The sequence below is a fragment of the Dama dama genome, chromosome 16 (genome assembly GCF_033118175.1).
Source record: "Dama dama isolate Ldn47 chromosome 16, ASM3311817v1, whole genome shotgun sequence".
NCBI lineage: Eukaryota > Metazoa > Chordata > Mammalia > Artiodactyla > Cervidae > Dama > Dama dama.
The window spans coordinates 17668973-17680776 of NC_083696.1; positions in this window are offsets into that span (position 1 = coordinate 17668973).

Genomic DNA, 11804 nt, shown 5'->3' on the forward strand with positions numbered 1-11804 from the left:
CCTCTTGATGAAAGTGAAAGAGGAGAGTGAAAAACTTGGCTTAAATTCCAGCATTCAGAAAACTTAAGATCATTACATCCGGTCCCATCATTTCTGGCAGATAGATGGGGAAACAGTGGAAACAATGGCTGACTTTATTTTTCTGGGCTCCAAAATCACTGCCGATGGTGATTGCAGCCATGAAATTAAAAGATGCTTACTCCTTGGAAGGAAAGTTATGACCAAACTCAACAGCATATTAAAAAGCAGAGACATTACTTTGCCAACAAAGGTCCATCTAGTCAAGGCTATGGTTTTTCCAGTCATCATATATGGGTGTGAGAGTTGGACTGTGAAGAAAGCTGAGCGCCAAAGAATTGATGCTTTTGAACTGTGGTGTTGGAGAAGACTGTTGAGAATCCCTTGGACTGCAAGGAGATCCAACCAGTCCATCCTAAAGGAGATCAGTCCTGGGTGTTCATTGGAAGGACTGATGTTGAAGCTGAAACTCCAATACTTTGGCCACCTGATGTGAATAGCTGACTTAATGGATGCTGGGAAGCATATTGAGGGCAGGAGGAGAAGGGGATGACAGAGAATGGGATGGTTGGATGACACCATTGACTTGATGGACATGGTTTTGGGTGGACTCCGGGACTTGGTGATGGACAGGGCGGCCTGGTGTGCTGCAGTTCATGGGGCCGCAAAGGGTCGGACACGACTGACACACTGGAATGAACTGAACTGGGCATATATATTTATAATTGTTATATTTTCCTGACAGATTGACCCTTTTATCACTATACAATGACTTTCTTTGTCTTTTATGATAATTTTTGACTATAAGTCTGTTTTTCTAGTATAAATACAGCCACCTCTCTCTTTGGTTTTCATTTACTTGGAATGCCTTTCTTCATCCCTTCACTTTCAGCCTTTGTGTGTCCTTAAATCTAAAGTGTATCTCTTGTAGGTGACACATAGTTGAGTCTTATTTTTTTAATTCATTCAGCTACTCTGTTTTTTGATTATGAAGTTTAGTCCATTTATATTCAAAGTAATTATTGATAGCATGGTGAGGAGTTACCATTTTCATTTTTTAAAAAATCACTTTCTGTCTGTTTTGTAGCTCTCTTATTTATCTCTTGTCTTTTTGTTTTTGTTTTTTTTTTTTGGATTTATGAAAATTTTTTGGTGGTATACTTTGATTCTTTTATGGTTCTCTTTTGTGTATCTACTATATGTTTTATCTTTTCCATAGGATTTGTATCAACATTTAAAAATTATAGCAGTCCCTTTTAAGTTCATAAGAACTTTATGCAGTTGTGTGCAGAAATTTTACATGTTACTTCCCACTTATATAATTGATGTCAGATTTTACTTATATTTATATTGTGTTTTTATTTAAAAATATCAGTGGTTACAGTTATTCTGCTACTTTTGCCTTTTAATTTATATACTAGTATTAAAAGTGACTTCCATGCCACCATCACAGTATATAATAATCTATGATATATATATATTGTATATATACTATATATATATGTACTGTATATATTTATTCTTAGTAGTAAGATTCTTGTAACCATTCTTCTTGAATGTTTTCTCTTTCTGTACTGAATTTCTCATTTTGTTCATGTGTCGTTTTCCTGATTTCGCTTGGTTGTCTACAGCTCACTGAGCTCTTTTAAGATATTTTTTTGGAATTCTTTGTCAAATAGTTCTTGGATCTCTGTTATTTTTTAGGGTTGGTTTCTGAAGCTTTATTGCTTCCCTTGGATGTATCATTTTTGCCTGATTCTTCATTATTCTTGTAGACTTGCATTTGTCTTTGTGCAGTTGAAGGAGCATGTCCCCTCTTCCAGTCTTTACAGATGGTTTTGGCAGGTGGTGACTCTCTCCTGTTGGATTCTTAGTCAACCAGTACTACCTCCAGGGTTGCAGTCAGGTGAGCCTGGAGCTGGGTCATAGGGCTGCATCTCTGTCTGTAGTAGGGTTTATGGTTGATATCAGGTCTGATACCCTTGTTAATAGGGGTATCAGTGGGTTCACCCTGGATAGATGTTACTGTTTCCAGGACCATGATCAAGTTGAGCTGGTGCTTGATCGTGGGACTGCTTCAAAGTTTTCAGTCAGGACTATGGCTTGGGAACCTATTACTGGGGTTGGTTTAAGTGTGGCTCCTGCTAAATTCATATAAGTTCAGAGCTGGTAGCAAAACCAAGGATAAGCAGGACTACAGCCAGTTCTGCAGGAGGATAGTGCAGCATCTGTGTCTGCAATTAGGTCCACAGTTGGTGGGCCTGCTACTGAGGTGTTGGCCTGCTTTCTCAAACTTTGTTCCTTAGTCTTTGTCTCCACTGGTGTGTAGTACCGTTACAATTAGATCCTGCAGCTCCCGCACAGGCACTTTTATCTATAGATGATTGTCAAATCTGTGATTGTCTTGCAGAACTAGGGCTGGGTGCTTCTTATTATGCCATCTTACTGGCATAATGTCACATTCTCGTTTTAAGAATTTTGGAAATTATTTAAGTATCTAGGAAAAACTCCTAAAGAGGGAACATGGAAAAACAGGACGGAGACAGTATGATATAAATTAACATGATAAGTCAAAGACATGTGTTTTACTTATTTGATTTCAATAAGATACTGCTGTAAAACACACAGAAGAGAAATCTGGGATGTGACTATAGATTTGGATTCATCAGTTTATGGGTGATTCGTTGAAACAATGAGAATGGATAATACGAGATAATACTGGAATTTCAGGTGGTGATGATTTAGTGGAGGGATATTCATGTCAGGTCAATATGTTTTCATTTTAGATGGAAGTCCAAAGTAATTTTTGAATTGTTCAGTTGTTCAGCTGTGTCTAACTCTTTTTGAAACCATGGTCTGCAGCATGCCAGCCTTTCGTGTCCTTCACCATCTCCCAGAGTTTGTTCCAACTCATGTCCACTGAGTCAGTGATGGCATCCAACCATCTCATCATATTACCCACTTTCCCAATCAGTTGACTCTTTACACAAAGTGGCCAAAGCATTGGAGCTTCAGCTTTGGCATCAGTCCTTCCAATGAATATTCAAGACTGATTTCCTTTAGGATTGACTGATTTCATCTACTTGCAGTCCGAGGGACCCTTAAGTGTCTTCTCAAACACCACAGCTCAAAAGCATCAGTTCTTTGGGACTCAGCTTTCTTTTCTTCCAACTCTCAAATCCATACATGACCACTGGAAAAATGATAGCTCTGAGTAGATGGACCTTTGTCAGCAAAGTGATGTCTCTGCTTTTTAATACTCTGTGTAGGTTTGTCATAGCTTTTCTTCCAAGGAGCAATAGTCTTTCAGTTTCATTGCTGCCGTTACCATCTACAGTGATTTTGGAACCCCCCACCCCACCCCCACCAAGAGTATTTAATTGTTTCCATATTTTCCCCATCTATTTGCCATGAAGTAATGGGACCGGATGCCATTTTCTTCATTTTTTGAATGTTGAGTTTTAAGCCAGATTTTTCACTCTCCTCTTTCACTTTCATCAAGAGGCTCTTTAGAACCTTTTTATTTTCTGCCATTAGAGTGGTATCTTCTGCATATTTCAGTTTATTGATATTTCTCCCACCAATCTTGATTCCAGCTTATGATTCATCCAGCCTGGCATTTCACATGATTTACTCTGTGTGTAAGTTAAATAAGCAGGATGACAATATATAGTCTTGTTGTACTTGTTTCCCAATTTTGAACCAGTCAGTTGTTTCATGTCTAAGTTCTAACTGTTGCTTCTTGACTCACATACAGGTTTCTCAGGAGACAGGTAAGGTGGTCTTTTACTCCCATATCTTTAAGAATTTTCCATGGTTTTGTGTGAACTATGCAATCAAAGGCTTCAGTGTAGTCAATGAAGTGGAGGTAGATGTTTTTCTGGAACTCCCTTTCTTAGTCTATGATGCAAAAAAAAAAAAAAAATGTTGGCAGTTTGATCTCTGGTTCCTCTGCTTTTTCTCAATTCAGCTTGTACATCTAGAAGTTCTCAGTCCATGTACTACTGTGAAGTCTAGCTTGAAGGATTTTGAGCATTACCTTAACATATGAAATGAGGATGATTGTGCAGTAGTTTGAACGTTCTTTGGCATTGCCCTTATTTGGGATTGGGATGAAAACTGACCTTTTCCTGTCTTGTGACCACTGATGAGATTTCCAAATTTGCTGGCATATTTGAAGACCCATTAATTAGAAAGTAGATACACTGTATAGAATTAGGAAAAATGCAGAGACTGTGAAACCACTTAGAATGTTTTTGTACCACCCAAGCTAAAAGGTTGTAAGAGCTAAGATCAGGACAGTAGCAGAGAACAAATGGTATTATATGGCCTTTAGGATAAAACACATCTGTGTTCAAACCCCATCTCAGACACTAACGTTCATAATTACTATTATTTGGAAGGCACTCATAGATCTGTTGAAATTATTGAACTATTTCTGTAAATTCTAAGAACTAATAACCTACTCTAAAATATAAACTCCAATTCTAATTCTAGTTCTAAAAATAAACTCAAGTTATACTGTCCCAAAGAATACAATAAAAATGAAAATTAGAGACTACAGAAGACATATTTTGGCTTCAGATAAAAAAGTGTTTCTCATGGTTAACAACTAGATTCCCTGTGGAGCTGATGAACTCCCCATAACTAGAGGTATGTAAAAAGGATGGATAAAAGCCCATTATGTGTCTTTGAGGGGATATTTAAGCATAAAATGTAGAGATAGATGCTTTTAATTTTGTGAGATCTGATTGTTGTGCTGACTGCCTTTAAACATTATTTGGTAGGTTAAAACACCTTTCCTTTGAGGTAGATAGGCTAAATTGCATATGATATTGGTATCCAGGAACTACATGTGAAATCATACAAATAATTTGAGCCAAGGTCTTTTGGTGATAATGGGAAAATAACATGATTTGGTTGATAATATGTCTTAGAGGTTTGCCTGAAGAGATCTTTTACCTTAAAATTCTTCATTTCTTTGGATAGGTCAGATGATGTAGATATATTTTTATTATTTCATGCTTGTTATTCTTGAAGTTAATGATGTGTATGTGTGATAAGGTTCTGCTCTCCAGTATTTCTAAATATCTGGTGTGATATTGAGGTCTCATAATTTTGAAAAATTGCCTGAATTTCTTTTCTGTAGTGATAAGAGTAGAAACTGTCATCTGTTTTGAGAGTAGACTCATTCTTTCTTTGGGGAAGGACCACAATAAGAAGTGGTCCTTATTGCGCTGAATGAAGCACAAGCTGGAATCAAGATTTCTGGGAGAAATATCAATAAGCTCAGATACGCAGATGACACCACCCTTAAGGCAGAAAGTGAAGAGAAACTAAAGAGCCTCTTGATCAAATTGAAAGAGGAAAGTGAAGAAGGTGGCTTAAAACTCAACATTCAAAAAACAAAAATCATGGCATCCAGTCCTATCACTTCATGGCAAATTGATGGGGAAACAATAGAAACAGTGACAGACTTTATTTTGGGGAGCTCCAAAATCACTGTAGATGGTGACATGAAATTAAAAGATGCTTGCTCCTTGGACAAAAATGTATAACCAACCTAGACAGCATATTAAAAAGCAAAGACATTACTTTGGTGAGAAAGGTCTGTCTAGTCAAAGCTATGGTTTTTCCAGTAGCCATGTATAGATGTGAGATTTGGACTATAAAGCAAGCTGAGTGCCACAGAATTGATGCTTTTGATCTATGGTGTTGGAGAAGACTCTTTGAATCCCTTGGACTGCAAGGAGATGAAACAAGTCAATCCTAAAGGAAATCAGTTCTGAATATTCATTGGAAGGACTGGTGCTGAAGCTGAAACTCCAATACTTTGGCCACCTGATGGGAAGAACTGACTCATTGGAAAAGACCCTGATGCTGGCAAAGATTGAAGGCGAGAGGAGATGGGGACGACAGAGGATGAGATGGTTGGATGGCATCACCGACTCGATGGACATGAGTTTGAGCAAGCTCTGAAGTTCGTGATGGACTTGTAAGACTGGCCTGCAGCAGTCCATGGGGTCGCAAAGTGTTGGACACGACTGAGTGACTGAATTGAACTGAACACTAAGAAGTGCTTTTAGTCGTATACCCCAATTTTTTGAGTTAAGCCTAATGCTTGTAGAAAAAGGAAGTGAACAGATCTCAGAACAAGGAGTTAAAGAGAAAAATGGTTTAAAGATTCTACTTTGAGGAGGAATGTCTAGTAGCTTGTCTGTTACTTCCACTATAAGCACTTTTGCCATAGATATCTCTGCTAAAAGAATTTCAACCCAAATATATTTTGCTGCCTAACTGATTGGCCATAAGTCAGTGTTACTATGAAAGACAATTTGACTTATTCCCACTTTTTTATTTGAAAGTTTGATTTCAATTATTTGAAATGGATTAATATTTCTTCCAGTTAGTGATATTATTGAGGGCTTTATTGAGCTGACAAATGATGATAATTTGCTTTTGTGTCAAGAATTGGTTTCTTAGTTTGAAAAATGGTACACTAGGTAGAAAGAGGCTGAGGGTCTCAATGACACAGGTTTGAACCCATATTTCCCATAGAACTTTGGAACATCTGTCAACAGCTGTGAAAATGTTAAAAAAGAAACAACCCAGCAGTGTAGAGGTTTTCACAAAACAATACAAAGTACAGTTACAAATATGCATACTAGTATTTAGAAACTGATACCTCTGTCAATGAAGTTAAAAAACATGGGGAAAAAATGCAATGCCGAACGAGGAAATACATCAGGGAAAAAAGTGCATAAAATATTATGAATGAATGATTCAGAAGACAAATACTCAGGTACAAGTCACAAAATAAAATATTTTATTTCTAGTATTGCCGTGACTATGAACACATTTTAAATGTATTAAAATATTGCAAAATACTTGCAGTAAAGTCCTTTAAACTTGTCATTCATCTTTATGTGGTATGTTTGTGTACTTTTTTGATGTTCCTCTTTTTTTGTTCTTTTACCTTTTATGGCAAAGCTGCCTTATGGCCAATTAGCCTCGCAGCAAAAATGCTTGTGGCAAAAATGTCTATGACAAAGATGATTGTAAGAAAAGTATCTAGAACCATCTAGAAGATATGAGAAGCAGTTATATTCTATATTAAATTCTTTTTTTAAAACTGCATCACTTTCTTTTGTTCTCAAGTTCAGTTGTTTATTAAACATGACAGCTTCTTGAACATGTATGTTTTATTCACTCTTTGGGGGCAAAATGGATTGTGGAGAGCTTAAATACAGTGGAGAAATAGTTATAAGATTATCACAGAAAATGTTAGAGAAGTACAATAGAACATTCTGGGGAAAAATAATCAAGAAGTAGCCAAATGTGTGCATTTATGCAATATAAAGATTATATTATTGAAATTTGGTAACTGAAAACAGAGGTGACTTCTGAGCTAGAGAAACTGGGACTCCCAGTGAGTCCTAAAAATGAAAAATTTCTGTGGCAAAGAAGGAATGAGAGAGCAAGACTGAGAAAGAGATGGAAACAGAGAATCAAAAATAACAAAAGGAGGGAGGAGCTCATGCAGATCATATTAGAAAAAAATTAGGGACACTTAGAGCTGGGGACTAGTGAGGGAGAGAGAGTGGATGAGTTAAGGTAAAAGAATGTATTAATCAGAGTACACATGTTTTTAAGCAATTACAAAATCTATTGAAACTATTTATTAAAGGAAGTATATTAGATCAAGCAACTGAGTAGTCTACATGTGTAATTTTTTAGACCCAACTTTCCAGGAGTTAATGATGCCATCAAGCACAGTCTATTTCCTTCCCTCAGCTTACTTTCCTCTTGGGTGATTTGATTCTCAGTCTGAATCTCACATACTGACAAAAATGCATAGGAGAAAATCCAGGCTTACCTTGAGAAAAGAGTGATTCTTTTATGATACTCAGACAACATTCAGCAATGAAGACTGATGAGCATGGCTTTGGTCACATGTTACCCTGGATAAATCACGGTGGCTAAGGAGGATGTTCATTTTTCATTGACCCAAACTGTGTTTCATGATTATCATTCAATCCAGGTAGTGTGATCTGGCCTACCCAGCAAAATATGCGCTGAGATTGGGAGACAGTTGATTCCTTAACATGAAAAGAAGCATTCTTTGACAAGATGATGGGATGCTGGACAGACAAAAAGAGCAACTACTTCCAGGAACTAAGAAAGATGATAAGGAAGAGAGAGATGAAAGAGAACGGTAAGAAAAGGGAGAAGGAGGTGGGAAGGGGACAGAGAGAGAGAGTGTTAGAGAGAGTGAAATATAGAGTGAGATAAGAGAGAGATAGGTTTCCCAGGTGTCAAAGTGGTAAAGAATCCAGCTGCCAATGCAGGAGATGCAAGAGATGTGGGTTTGATCCCTGGGCCAAGAAGATCCCCTGGAGTAGGAAATGGCAACTCAATCCAGTATTCTTGCCTGTTAAATTCCATGGGCAGTGAAACCTGGTGGGCTACAGTTCATAGAGTTGGACACAACTGAGTCCCTCCTCCAACACACAGAAAGAGAGAGAATGATATTCATCATTCTGTCATGGCCTGTGTGGAACCAAGAGCTATTGATGCCTATAACTAGAAAGACTGCTGAAAAGATATTTTATGGAAAGGTTTACAGGGATATATCAGTCAGTTCAGTTGCTCAGTTGTGTCCCACTCTTTGTGACTCCTTGAAATGCGGCATGCTAGACTTCCCTGTCCGTCAACAATTCCCAGAATTTGGTCAAACTTAGATCCATCGATTCGGTGATGCCATCCAACCATCTCATTCTCTGTCGTTCCCTTCTCCTCCTGCCTTCAATCTTTCCCAGCATCAGGGTGTTTTCCAAGGAGTCAGTTCTTCCCATCAGGTGGCCATAGTATTGGAGCTTCACCTTCGGCACCAGTCCTTCCAATGAACACTCAGGACCTATTTCCTTTAGGATGGACTGGTTTGATCTCCTTACAGTCCAGGGGACTCTCAAGAGCCTTTTCCAACACCACAGTTCAAAAGCATCAATTCTTCAGTGCTCAGCTTTCTTTTTGAATCAACTCTCACATCCATACATGACTACTGAAAAAACCATAGCTTTGACTAGATGGACGTTTGTTGGCAAAGTACTGTCTCTACATTTTAATGTGATGTCTAGGATGGTCATAGCTTTTCTTCCAAGGAGCAAGCGTCTTTTAATTTCATGGAGTCAGTCACCATCTGCAGTGATTTTGGAGCCCAAGAAAATAAAGTCTCTCACTGTTTCCATTGTTACCTCATCTATTTGCCATGAAGTGATGGGATTGGATGCCTGAAATGCAGTAGCTGGGTGCAGTGTCAAAAATGACAGAATGATTTCTGTTCATTTCTAAAGCAAATCTTTGAGTATCACAGTAATCCAAATCTATGCTCCAACCACTAATACCAAAGATTGTGGAGTTGAATGGTCCTCTGAAGGCAAGGATGTATACTGTTATGAAAACGAGAACTCCACATTTAGCTTTATATTAACAGTACTCTTATTTTACTAAGTTCTGTAGGTTCATCTCTGAATACCAAAGTATATCTTTTCCGCAAGCAATTCTTAAGCTCTTTCATATTTTCCATGAGTGCAAGTCAAGTGTCTACTCAAGATTTTATGCACAGCTTCTTTCACATCCTTATTTCTGGATGTGGATGATGGGGTTCAACATTGGGGTTACCACTCCGTAAGACAGCCCAATGATCTCATCAGATGTCTTTGTGTCCTTGGACTTGGGTTTCATATACATAAAACAGCTGAAAAATATAATAAAATGACCACAGTTCGGTGGCCTGAACAGATAGAAAAGGTCTTTTATCTCCCTTCTGCAGATTTAATTATCAGGATGGAAGAGAGGAAGAAAACATAGGAGATAAAAATTAACACCAGAAACACGATGGTGGAGGAATAGGTGGACATGGAATACGTCTCTCTCCACGGATACATCAGGAATAGACCTTTAGACAGAGAAGTGAATGCAAAACACCAGCTAAGAGCAGACAAAGAGTACCTGACCAGCGGAAAATAATGTATAGGCCCACAGAAAACTCGGTAGGATGAAGGAACTAGGGGAGAAAATGGGAGTGTTATTAGGATCGGACCTGCCTTCAGTGGGTGGGGAAACTGAAGCAGGGGTCTGATCCCCACACTGGGGCAATTGTCTGAGTCAGAGGAGAAACATTTAAGGCTAAGAGAGAAACAGCTGATCTGTGGCAGCCTAAATGGAATGAGAATCAGACAGTCCTTGCTGCAGCCATACATACCCTGGATGGTGCAGTGGCTGGGAGCTGGAGTTTAGGGGTTGTGGAGCAGTCCCAGGGCGAGGGCTGCTGTTGACTGCAGAGAGGCAGATAGAGGGGATGTGAGGGAGAAGATTGTGGTGGGGAATGCCTGTGGAGGAAAGTCAAGCAGCGATTATGCTGAGTCATGCGTGGGGGTGGAGCCATCACCATAGCCTCTCTCTCCTGACACGCCAGCATTGGCAGCTGAAAAATAGAGAGGCTGGCCCATAGAATAGAGAGTCTGCACTGAACTACTGAGTAGGACCCCATCCAGGGTGCTCTTTTAAGTGACTGATGCACTGATCTACAGTGTAGGACCCCAGGCAGGGGGTCCCTCTATGTGCCTGACATGTCAAACAACAAAGAAGGACCCCAGGCAAGGAAGTCCTCTAAGTGCCTGAACAGGTGGAGCCACAAAGAAAGACTGGCCAAAGAGGCCTTCTGATCACCAGCTACAAGAGGCTTGAAAAAAGACCCTGATGCAATCTCAAAAATGGCAGAATGGTCTCTGATCGTTTCCAAGGAAAACCATTCACTATCACAGTAATCCAAGTCTATGCCCCAACCAGTAATGCTCAAGAAGTTGAAGTTGAATGGTTCTAAGACTGACAAGACCTTTTAGAATTCACTACCCAAAAGATGTCCTTTTCATTATAGGGGACTGGAATGCAAAAGTAGGAAGTCAAGAAATACCTGGAGTAACAGGCGAATTTGGCCTTGGAGTACAGAATGAAGCAGGGCAAAGGCTAATAGAGTTCTGCCAAGAGAATGCACTGGTCATAGAAAACACCCTCTTCCAACAACACAAGAGAAGACTCTGCACACATGGACATCACCAGATGGTCAATACCAAATTCAGATTGATTATATTCTTTGCAGCCAAAAATGGAAAAGCTCTATACAGTCAGCAAAAACAAGACCAGGAGCTGACTGTGGCTCAGATCACGAACCCTTTATTGCCAAATTCAAACTTAAATTGAAGAAAGTAGGGGAAACCACTAGACCATTTTGGTATGACCTAAATAAAATTCCTTACGATTAGACAGTAGAAGTGAGAAATAGATTCAGGGAATTAGATATGATAGAGAGAATGCCTGAAGAACTGTGGACTGAGGTTCCTGACACTGTATAAGAGGCAAGGATCAAGACCATCGCCAAGAAAAAGAAATGCAAAAGGCAAAGTGGTTGTCTGAAGAGGCCTTACAAATAGCTGTGAAAAGAAGGCAAGTGAAAAACAAAGGAGAAAGGAAAGTTATAAGGTACTGAATGCAGAGTTTCAAAGAATAGCAAGGAGAGATAAGAAAGCCTTCCTCAGCAATCAATGCAAAGAAATAGAGGAAAACAATAAAATGGGAAGGACTAGAGATCTCTTGAGGAAAATCAGAGATACCAAGGGAACATTTCATGCAAAGATGGGCTCAACAAAGGACAGAAATGGTAGGGACCTAACAGAAGCAGGACATTAAGAAGAAGTGGAAAGAATACACAAAAGAACTATACAAAA